Raw genomic sequence first — 12,335 nt, 5'->3', positions numbered from 1 at the left:
AACATTATCACCAGTGATACTGTCTGGTCATGGACTTTTGTTTATAGGGAGTTTTTAAATTACTGATTCAATCTCCTTACTAGTAATTGGTCTGTTTGGATTTTCTATTTCTTCATGATTCAGGTTGCATGTTTCCAGAAATTTATCCGTTTTTTCTAGGTTGTCCAACCTGTTGGCATATAAATTGTTCATAGTAGCCACCTAGATCCTTTGTATTTCTGTGGTATCAGTTTTAATGTCTCCTCTTTCTTTTCTGATTTTATTTATTTGAGCACTCTCTTTTTCTTGGTGAATCTAACTAAAGATTGTCAATTTTGTTTATCTTTTGGAAGAACCAGCTCTTGGTTTTATTGATCTTTTCTATTTTTTTTTTTGTCTCTATTTCATTTATTTCTGCTTTGATCTTTTCTATTTCCTTTCTTCTACTAACTTTGGGCTCTGTTTGTTCTTTTTCTAGTTCCTCAAAGTGTAAAGTTAGGTCATTTATTTGAGATTTTTCTTGTTAGAGATTTTTCTTATTTCTTGAGTTAGGCATTTATCACTATGAATTTTCTCACAGAACTGCTTTTGCTGCATCCATAAATTTTGGTGTAAGTTTTATGAATTCTAACAACTGACGTTATTGCTTATTGTACCATAACTTTTCAAAATTCAAGTTGGTGGTTAGCTTGATCCTGTCATTTGAAACAGCATAAGCAATGGCTACAAGCAGCAACCATTATCCTAGTTCGATTGTCAAAGTCAGCTTAAAGCTTTTTTTTTTTTCTGTAGTGATATTGAACAACAACAACAACAAAAATGTTGCTTTTGAAAGGTCTTAGACCTCTATCCTTCCAAATCCTGATCATAGCATAACCAACCTCAAGAAATCATTAATGAAGACTAGAACAATATCCTGTAACAAGTTAGCTATGAAGAAATTGGCATAGTTTATCTCTTTGATTCATGTTCTTATGAAAATAATGTGTTGCAAAATAAAACTGTATTTCTTTCTCCCAATCTTTTTATTTAACCAGATTATTACAAGTTATATTGGTACTGATTTTTTCCTAACAAAGTTGAATAACACTCAAAGGCTTTAGTAGCCAAAGTCCATCTTTAGAAATAGCTTTCTTCTATAATGTACTGCCAATTTCTTATGTGTGTGTATTTTGACCTTCCTGATGCCTCTGCTATGGGCTGCCTGTTGATTGGTACATGTTAGTGCTTTGCTTATAAGAGTTGGGCAATAGTTCAGTGATCCAGTCCAAATGTGGGCCATAGATAGAATAGGCTCATCTTCTAATTAAGAAATGTAGCAAACTGCTTTAAATGAAGTTGGTTCAGACAAGGTCATTGGAACTGTTCATCTAACCCCGTGTGCTGTATGTAATGGACACTTCTGCTGAACTCCAAAACTGCAAGGTAAATAAACAAGAAAGCCAGTAACTTGCTACCCCTGTGAGAGCTTTCTCTAAGTCTGTTACTAGATTTACATTCTTAATCATATGGGGCCCATTTTGATCATTTAAAAGGACTTGTTCACTGATTCTCCTGATGTCTTTGAAGATAGTCCTGGGAATAATAATAGTGAGTTCTTATATTATTTTTCTGGTCTTTTCTAATTTTTTTTTAAATTGAGATAGAGTTTATATGCATATTCATACCAGGTTTATGAAATATTCAGCTACATTTCTTAGACATGAAAGAATTAATTGTTAGAATGTTTTACTCTAGCTAATCATATGTTTAACCTATAGTTGATTCAAGTATATTTTTCCTCAATTCTATTTGTGACATATAAACTTGGCAAATTGAATCAAGACGTAAGCATTATAGATACTATTTTGAATTTAGTAACTTACAGATTTTTTTGTATTGCCTAATCCTCTTCAAACTGTAGAATGTATTTTACTCAACTGTGTTGTGATTCTGTACAATTTTTAGGATCAACATGTTATAGGATTTTTGTAGCCATAAAGAGCTAATCACAATGAGAGAAGTTATTGAATCCATCTCCTGACTGGAGGCAGAGCTGCATTTATTCCATCCAGAATAGATGAAGATCTTTCCTGTTTTTAAATAGCCATGAAGATAGAAATTTCATAACTGCTCTTAGCAATCTATTTGATTATTTACCACTTGCACATTTAGGATGTTCATCTTTAAGTCTTAACTTAAATTCTTCACTGGACGGTTTAATATCATTATGCCCTAGGACAAAAATGTCGATCATTATTTATAACAACTCTTATAGTCAGAAAACCATGAAGATATACCTCAGCTTTTTCTTTCTGAAGCAAAATTATCCCAATGTTTTTTTAAACATTTACTTTTGTTTTTATAGCTCTTTCTGTACGAGAGTGGCAAAGGGGACTATTTTAAAAAGTTCTGTCATATATGATGCCTCTGAGAAAGACACTGCATATTTTAATTTCACTGAGCTGATGTGGAAATAGGCACAGCTTTTTCATTATATGCTGATGGACAGAGCATTTGTGTTCGTTTAACCTTGAGGTTGAAACTTGTTCCCAAAAAAGTAACTGACTCATAGCACTGGCTAGACCCAAGAATAAAGAGCATCAGTTTTCCTAATCTTAAAGCTCATCTTGCCCCCACTCCTAAAACACACTAAAATTAACTTTTCCTTGACCTCTCTCTTGTGCTATTTATTTACTGATTTAACAACTTTTTTCTATCATCTTTGTCTCCTAAAATAGAGAGACAGCATTTATTCAACAAATGTTGGAGTGTCATGCTGTGTTTAGGACACTATGCTAGGCTTGGGAGATTCAAGTGTGAACTGTTAGCAAAGGCTCAAAGACAAACACGTCCTAGGCATGTTCAGGGAGGAGCCAGTAGCCTGTCACAGAATATAAGGAAGCAGCATTGGTGGGGGTGGGGACAAAAACAAACAAACAAACAAACAAAAACCAAGAGAGGTGGATTGGGGCCAGATTGTGAAAGATCTTGAATTCTCTTAAGCAAATAGTTGATGGTGACAAGGACAAAAGTAACATTTTTCAATCTATATTGTGGAAAGCTCTTTCCAAGTCTTTAAAACACATACTGTGCCCATGCTGTCTTCTTGGGTTAGTATCTCACAGATCATTGGGTATAAGTACCTGCTTAATTTGTATCTTTTGGTATAAATTTTATGTCGTGATTTTTTCCTTTGGATTTAAAAAAAAAAATTTTGAGGGAACCATTTGAGTAAAAACAGCCTTCTGTTCGCACTGATCTGGATGTTTCTTTCTCCTGCTGTGCCCATATTTATTCCAAAGCCCTCTGTACCACTAACATGTTACTTTCTGTGTTTACACACTGAGGAATCTCAGGATGAGTTTCCCTTGTAATAGACATAACCTTTTTGTGCCAAATGGCATTAATTGTGGTCTGTGAGCAGCATTATAACCAGGTATTTCTAATTGATTGGACTACGTGATAACAATGCCAGACCTTTTTAACATCCCCTAAAGGATATCAATGTACCATAGTAAATGGTCCTGGTTTACCAATCTGTTTGAAACTCATGAAGCTACAATTCAGGAGTTTGAGATATAGAAGGAAAAGTTGTTTGAGATCAGATTGTAGAGAGCTCTTGACTGTCTTCATAACAGAGTTAGGTCTATTTTAGGAGCTATAAGAAATAATCCTGAATGTATTAAACAAATTCAGTCCCTGACACTTCCTTCTGCCCTGCCCTGCCACCCCACCCAGATCTCCAGCTTTTATTTCGTTCTTATCTTTCAGGTCCTATACCTGTAAGAATCAGGAAGACTTGGGAGGATTTGTATGGGGTGGGGTGGAGTGTCAGGTTGTCTTAGCAATGTCTCAGACCTAGGAATAGTCCTAGACCTAAATGTTGAACTTTAGCTTTTGAATTCTCTTTTTATTGATCATTATTTCATTACCTAAATTTTTTTTAAGGTAGACATTTTTCATATTAAGGAGAGGTAAGGCATCACTGATTTCCTTATCGTTCTTCTCAAGATGGATCCAAAAAAAATGGATGGTCTTGAGAAGCAGACCTTAAGATATGAATGAACATTTGTGGCATTTATAGTCGTCTTAAGACTGACCAAAAGGAATGAAAATACTTCAGGAGACCCCAAAATCTAGCTAGTGGGAGATTGCACATGATCTGTATGCACATCGAATAACCCTTCCATCTGACTTTAACTTGTAAACCTTTTGCCAGATAGAAAATAGAGAATTAAAAACCTCTGAATTCAGGGCGCATGAAATGTCATTAAATCTAGCATAAAATTTCTTGAATCTGTCAGATAAAGGAAATCATGTATCCATAGAAAAGATGGAATATCAATTGACAGGAACCTATGAAGCTGGCACTTATTCTGAGAGACATATGAATCTAAAAATCCAATAGTGCCTCAGCCTTTGAAAACACGGAAGCCAGAAAGGTATTAGGAAAATCAATAAGGTAAAAATCTTCATCCTACTATTTGGAATGACTCCCACATAAGAATTAATTAACACAATACTTCTAGAACATTAAAAGGATGTTAAAATGTTATCTCTACCCATAGAAAACAAAGATATAAACCCACCTAACTTCTAGAGAGAGGGTTGAAGAGAAAAGATTGGAAAGATTAAAGGCGCATGTAAGAGGTCATTTCTGCCCTGTTGTCACACCATTTACCCTCTTCAGATAGAAGGATAAGTGTTGAACTTCAGTTCATCTGAATTCCTCAGCTCTATCATCAATGCTGTGACACATTCTAATTTTCTGATTCATTTGTGATGAATAAGCTCTCTCTTTTCTATTCACAGTGCTAAAAGTAACCAATTTTTGTGAGTTATGATTACTTATTTTCCATTTTTGTATTGCACTATTATTTTCCCTTTGCAAAGTTTCTCTCACTCTTTCTCCACCAGTGTGAATCCCATGTACAAAAAAGCCCTTGGACAGTACTGCTGCCTAGGCTTCAGTCAGTCAAGAGGAATGAAAGACTGACAACCCGATTCCGTTTTTAACTCAGCCAGATACCTCGGCTGGCAAGTGGCTCAGCTTCCGCACCATAAAATGGGTATAATAATAGCTTTCCCTTAGCACTGTGAAATATTTAGAATACAAATCAAGCCAAACCTGTCTCCTTCCAAAGGAGAAGCTTAAACTAGCCTACAAAATCCTGAATGAGCCCTCATTTCAAGGGGAAACATGAAATGGGAAATACCTAGATGTAGTGTAATTTAGTGGTTAAAAATATGTAGACTTTGGAATGGTACAAACTTACTCAGATCCCAGCAGCTGTGGGATTTGGGGTAAGTTTCCTAATTTCTCAAATCTCCCTTGTTCTACAGTAAATTGGAAATTAACAGTATTTGCTCTTCTAGTCAGGATGAAATGATCTACTGCTAATGCTGCTTTTCAAACTCTTCCGCGTAGGTGATCCTCAGGTTAGAGTGAGTGATCCAGTCAGTCCTCAGGGTGCGGGCCATTGCCTGAAGCAGTCTGCCACACATGAGACTTTTCAGTGAGGTCTCAGGGTTCATCCTACAGATACATGCACATTTTGCATTCTACTCCTCCATATGCTCTTACTTGTTTCACCGAACCAGAAGTTCCATGAGGACAAGAATAGTGGCTGTTTTATTTCTTCTATAACATCCAAGAAATAGTTATCAGATAAATAAATGTATGTACAAATAAGAGTTTAAACTACTTAGCCACAAGGACAACTGACCCTCCAAGAAGACAGCCATGTCTTTATTATGTATTCTGTAGCCTGGTGCGCTTCTGTTAACATTGCTCCACATCCCTGGGTATATCCACATTCAAATTTGAGAAGCATTTACTTAGCAGGATGCCTGCAGCCACAGAAGGTGCTGAGTAAATAGCAACTCCTCTCATTTCTCTGCTCACTACTCCTCTTCTTCACTGTTCCTAAGCCTCTGTGGACTTTTTAAAAAAAAAGAACTTGTAAAGAACTAGGTAAGTCAGAGTCTGGGAGGCCTTTAGAGGAGTCTGTATGTCCCTAGCCACACACACCCATGTAGAGCTCTATTTCCTATACGTTTGTTTGCTCCTGGCTCCAGGTCCTAGTGACTTGTTCAGCTTCCTAGAGGTGATAAGCAGTGGAATTGCATGGGCATTTTCTCCCCTCTCCCCTAGGCCGAGGGTGGCTAAACTGGAATTCATGGATGACCTTCAGGGAGTCTGGAAGATTCTTGAAACTTGGTGTTTTTAAGAAGTTTTTGGGGGGAGGGATTCTCATAGGGATCTGTATCACCTCAAAATGTTGGAAACCATTGCCCTTGAACATTACATAAACTGAAATCAGAATTGACTAATCTTTATTAACAATACATTTAATTAATAATACATTTGGTTCCTTAGAGATTGATACTATACAATAATTTCTACTGGGAAATCACAGAACACAATTAGACTTCACCATAAACCACCCCTTCCCCCCCCACTACTCTTGCCTCCCCACCATGTTTTAAGGTCCTGATTCATTTGGGCTTTATAGTTATATATTCTTTGCTAGATATTTATGCTTTGAGCCTAGCATGCTAAATGCAAATGTTTTTCATCATATGCAAAACTATCATAGATAATTCTTTGCATTTCAGATGAAAACAACTTACAGACATATAAGGTGAACATCAGGCGGAAAGGGCACACATATCAATAAAATAACAATTTGAACTGAGGAGGAATAAACCTATGTAGATTAATACATATTCTCAAAATTGCAGATTGTAATTCAATCAAGAAGTAGGGGCCTTTTGACGTTTATGAACATTTATAAATTGTATAAGAACTCTGAGATTAAATTTTTAGCCTTAATATTAAATTTGGGATAGGTATTATTGTTTTTCATTAATATATAAAGACAATTATATCCAATAAAATCTTCAATTTAACTTGGCTTTAATTTGTCTTAGACTGTGACATACACACTGTGATTTTTCTCTCCATCTTGGATTCCTGTCATTGACAGCCTGTGTGTCACCACTTGACATCCAGAAAAGATATTTCTTCTTCATTCCAGACCTTGGATGTATTAGTCAATCTGGGTACAATTTACATTGATCTCTTTTGATCACATCAAAAATTTAACTTTGACTGATTAACTTTTATGAATAAATGCTCCTTGAAATTTGAAAAGGAAAGTTATGTGCTCAGATATAAGAACACAGATGCTAAGTATAGTTTTAAAAAAGCGTAATGTATTATTGAGAGTTATTGGGTTTATAATGTGCAACAGAGAAATGGTAAGTGAGCATATTTCATAGATAACCACTAATCACATTTTCTCCTTTTTCCCAAAGGTTGGGGAAAAAAGCAAGCTCAGAAAAGTTGGGAAGAAAGGAAGGGAGGGGGGAGGGAGGGAGGAAGGAAGGAAGGAGATTTAAAAAATGGACCGGTGCAATGGTCTAGGATCCTGGCTTGTGGAAGGGACTAGAATGTAGCAAAACTTAGAACTTTAAAGTCTTTGAAGACTAGTCAATCTTTATATATAGTTCAAGTTTGCATGTACTTTCAATGAATCATACATAATCTAATTATATTGCTTAAAGTTTTCGTTAAACTTTTCAAAGTTTTCATCAATTTTGTGAAAAAATTTGAAAGCAGTGGAGACTCCCAGCCTCTCTTGTGTTAGCATACATTATGATCCAGGCTGCAGATTTTCATCTTAACTCTTCTTATTCAAGGAGGGGAACAACACCATCCTTCACACTTACATGTGCATGGACAGGGTTTCCCATAGGTGATAAAGAGGAAACTTTTCCTTTGGAGGAACCTCTATGATAGTGCACTTGTCTAGAAAACTTGTTGAGAAGTGAAATCTCTTTGACAGGTTTGTTTGTGTTTGCTTTAGCCTTATTCTGTGCTAAGTTATATAATCACATCCTTCTTCTTGATCCCTTTTAGTATGGTTTGTTTTGCATATTTCTGGAAGCCTTCTATGAAGTGGTTAAAATCATGGTGTCAGAGAGGCAAGAATTCAATCAGCATATATTAAGTCCTTGATATATTTGAGTGGGGTGTGGGTAGAGAGACCTGCTTTGCTTTTTCAGTATCCCTGTTTGGTTTATTAATCTCTCATGGATCTTCTGTTACTTCTGTTTTATTTTTCTATAAGAGAAGCTGTTAAAACAGTGGTGAGCAGGCCAGTCCCGTCATAGCTCATTTGGCTTGTGAGTTGAAGATAACAAAGGAGAATTATCTGATTTGAAATACAGAAGGAGAAACTGTTAAGATCAACTCCCTGCAAACCTGAGGTTTTCATCATTAGAGATACAGATGTTTTCATTTAAAATCATTTTGTCGGAGGGGACACTCCTAGGCTGGAGAGAAGGGGCAGAGGAGGCGGTATATGGTCCTCAGTCTGCACCAAGACAACACGAGGCTGCATCGCATCAGGTTGTTAGCTGAGGGGCGATAATGCATGTAGGTGTTACATCTGTCCAGAGGATCTTCTGGACATTAAACATACTGAATTTACCCTTAGAAGAGCCAAAGTTTATCAGAGTTGTATTCATCTTTGTCAAAATTAGTTAAAATTTGTCCTGTACTACACAGTAAAGATTTTACCTATTTTAGTCAGTGCTGCCCAATAGATACTTATGCAGTGATAGAATGTTCTACCTCTAAGGCAGCCACCAACCACAGGTGGCTACTGAGCACTTGAAACGTGGCTAGTGTGACTAAGGAACTAAACATTTCGTTTTTCTATTCAAGTTTAACTAATTTAAATAGGTAAGTATAGATAGTGGCTACTGTATTAAAGAGCACAGCCCTAGAAAATACCCATATCGGGCGCCTGGGTGGCTCAGTTGGTTAAGCGACTGCCTTCGGCTCAGGTCATGATCCTGGAGTCCCAGGATTGAGTCCCGCATCGGGCTCCCTGCTCGGCGGGGAGTCTGCTTCTCCCTCTGACCCTCCCCCCTCTCATGTACTCGCTCTCTCTCATTCTCTCTCTCTCAAATAAATAAATAAAATCTTTAAAAAAAAAAAAGAAAATACCCATATCATTCGGATCAGAATGAAGTTTACAAAGAAAGAGGTTGGCACTCCTCGTGCCTGGAAATACTATGTTGGTCATATAGCAGGAGATTACACCTTTGGAAAATTTTATGGGTCTGGATCTCTTTTTTTTCTCGGGCTACGGTAATAAAACAGGCTCCTACTGCCCATCCTCAGGAGCAACCAGTTCTGTCTATAACTTAGATTGGTTTTCCTTCTCCCTACAGTATCACTAGGTTTATTTTTAATTCCTTGTTTTTGTTTTTGTTTTTCCAGTTCCGTGACCATCAGTCTGTGGCCTGCCCCTTCTCTTTATGTAAGTAAAAGTGGTTTCTTTACTTTTCAAGAAGGCGTCGTATTTGGGAAATTCGGATCTTTACTGGCATGTTTTCTCGTTGACTTTGTTGTGGTTTCCAGCACTTCTTCACTATATATTAGCTTCCTTTGTGTTTGGAATCGGTGCTATTGGTGGTGGTGGTAGTTGCCATCCCTGAGGGGGCTGAAAAGACCACGGCCTCAGGCATTGGACGTCTATAAAGACTGCCTTTTACTCAGCCGCAGCTGCTGTTTGCAGAAGTCACTGCTCCTCTCCACTAGAGCTTACATGCTTCAGCCAGATATCCGCAACAGTCAGGCTTTTGCTCCACTGTCAGTCAGTGGGTAATTATTTATTCTTCAGTTATACCCCCATCTCTAGGTCCAATAGTTTTTAATTTGAACTTCTGGGTTAGAGCTTTCATTTATGGACGAAATCTCCAATACTCTTTTACTCAAGAAGTACAAGCGTGAACTATAAGGCTTGATCCATTTAGGCTAAAATTGTGCCTGTCATCGCAAGTCCAGGAAAAAAAAAAAGAGAGAGAGAGAGAGAGAAATCTGGGATTACGTGTGCCAAGAGGGCTATAGAAGGTACCGTCCTTTTTTAGAAAAGATGGGAAGTCATTTGAAAAGGGAGAAAAAAAAAAAAGAGGAAACATGATTTCAGATGAAAAGAGAGAATATTTGTTCTTTAAAGCCCAAACCAGGCTGCATGGAATGGGTTGGGTAAGTTTTACCTCGGGCTGCTTGTAAGAGATTCTACAGCAATGAACCCAAATAATCTTAGTCACTCAACTACATGAGACACCGCCCGAGACATGCTACAGGTAGGGGCAGTCACCTTATGTGATAAATAATCATCAGTATCTTCCCAGCTGCTTTGAGCTCTCTGGTGAACGCTGTCCCTTATTCGCAGCATCTGTCTTACTTCACTGACTTCTCACTCTGAGGTATTTCTTGTGTGGTAATCATTTGCACAGAAAGGGGGTTCCCTGGCTCGCCTGCATGAGTGTGGCTTCCACTAACATTCCTAGAAGATAGTTGCAAATACATTCAGGAGAGCAGAATCCCCCAAAGGACAGACCATAAGGCTAAAGTCCAAAGTGACAGCCATTTGACAGAGAAGGGAGATTGGTGAAACTCCCCAAAGACGACGGGGACTGTGTGTAATGCATTTATACAGCAGGGGTGGATCCTCCCTGCCCCTGACAAGTCTTGTTATTCCTTATTCTCTGTGTTGATAGATCAGGTCTGTCAATGCTTTGGAGGGTGTCAGTGTGCATGCTTATGGTTACCACTTTATGTTTCCACATCCCTACTTCAGTTACCTAGCACTGCATATTTCTAGTCCTCCGACTGGCAAATCATTTTCGTTACAGTTCTTTTGTGTAAAAACAGTTCACATAATAGCTCCGTGTTAGACAAGGCATTAATCCTCACATCACCGGGGATGAGTCAGCACAGTGCACTCCTGCCCGCACAGCTCAGCTATTATGACGTCAGCACTGTAGGGCAAGCCTCAGACACAAGCAATACAGGGAACTGGAGACCTGTGTCACAGATTAGAAATCGAGGGGGAGACCTTTGAGATAAAAATGTAATTGAAAGGCTGTTTCTGGCTCATAGGAAAATGTGAAACTGATTCTATGCTACCTCAACCGTTAATCAGGCAGCTTCTAGAGAGATCCTAGTTTTTAACCAGAGACAGGGCTGAGAGAATGACCTGTAATGGGCTGACAGCTCATTCCTATACCCACTAACCTTGTCCCACCCCCAGGCCAGGCTTCATGCTTGCTTGGGTTGTTCCTGAGGCTGCTTTTATTTCAAGGGTGACACGGCCTGTGACAGTCCTGCTGTCCTCAAGTACCCCCACAGACATAGCTGATGGCTCCAGGGGTGGTGCCCCAGATACCTATCAAAGGGAAAAGAAAAGTTTCTTGGGAACAGATCAGAACATTATCTCCCCAGTGTTTCTAGCTCCTAGTACCTCTTCAATGGCCTTCTCCAGACAGGTGCAGAATTCTGCCTTCTCTCCCTGGCCCTGCATTTAGTCCAAAGTCCCAATCTGGATTTGACACAGATTTCAGTGGGAACTGAATAGCTTCCAAATGTTCCCCCCAAGAGTTTTCCATCCCATTACTCTTTAGCAGAAACAAAGAAGAGCCCTCTGTAGCCTGCCCCACTGCCTTAAAGCAGGTAGCACAGACTTAGCCTGTTTGAGAAATCAAGTTATTACAAATTAGACCTCTTTACAGTTCAGGCTCAGATTCTTTTTCAGAACAATACCTTTCAGTATTGAAAATTCAGTATTGAAAAAGCTGCAAATTCATTGCCTCAGTGACATTCTCTGCTAACAAGACATTCCTCCATCACACCCTCTATCCCTCACTCTTCCTTTCACCCCGTGATAACCGTCAGAAAGTGCCTTACTACTGCGATCTTCTGCCTTCATTAGATTGCTAATAGGCTCCATGCTTAGCTTATAGAAGCTAATGCTACTGCTTGACTTAGTTTTGATTAATACCATGCACAGCTCTTTATTCAGTTTTCAGTCAACAAACATTCATGGAAAGCTAGTCACTATGCTTGGTTCCTGGAACTCCAAGATAAATAAGAAATGCTCCCTGTTGCTAAGAATCTCACAGTCTGGTAGGGATGATAAATAGCAAATAAAGGCCGTGGCATATGATGGACCCTGGAATGGAGGCATAAACAAGATGTAGCAAGAGGAACAAGAAAGGAGTGCCCACCTGCAAGCTGGGTCTAAAACTCTACAGAACGAACTGCAGTTTACCAAGTCAATGTAGGGGAAGGGAAAGAAAAGGGGATCATGGTATGAAAAAAAGAAAGACCCTTTTCAAAGCCAAGAGGTGTCAAGCAGCAGCCAGCTCCAGAGGACAGTAGTTCAGTGTGGCTGGAGCATGGTGGTTGCAAGGGGAGCCTGGGAGATGAGGCTGGAAAGTGGGGAGGGGGCAGATTGCGGAGGGTCTTGGAAGCTGTGCGAGGGAGTTTGGATGTTGATGCAGCAGGCTTGAGG

At 38.7% G+C, this 12,335-nt stretch overlaps 1 protein-coding gene across 1 annotated transcript in view; it reads left to right on the top strand.

Moving 5' to 3' along the window:
- ZBTB20 (zinc finger and BTB domain containing 20) overlaps nt 1-12,335 on the top strand; it is a 632,172-nt gene that overhangs the window by 463,068 nt on the left and 156,769 nt on the right. Inside the window, exon 7 of the mRNA XM_021692619.2 lies at nt 9,257-9,296. The gene's annotated coding sequence lies outside the window, so the exon portion shown is untranslated. The remainder of the gene's footprint in view (nt 1-9,256; nt 9,297-12,335) is intronic.

This window comes from Neomonachus schauinslandi, chromosome 1 (genome assembly GCF_002201575.2).
Source record: "Neomonachus schauinslandi chromosome 1, ASM220157v2, whole genome shotgun sequence".
NCBI classification, from domain to species: Eukaryota; Metazoa; Chordata; class Mammalia; order Carnivora; family Phocidae; genus Neomonachus; species Neomonachus schauinslandi.
The sequence above is the reverse complement of the archived record's forward strand: the minus strand, read 5'-3'. Positions and strand labels throughout refer to the sequence as shown.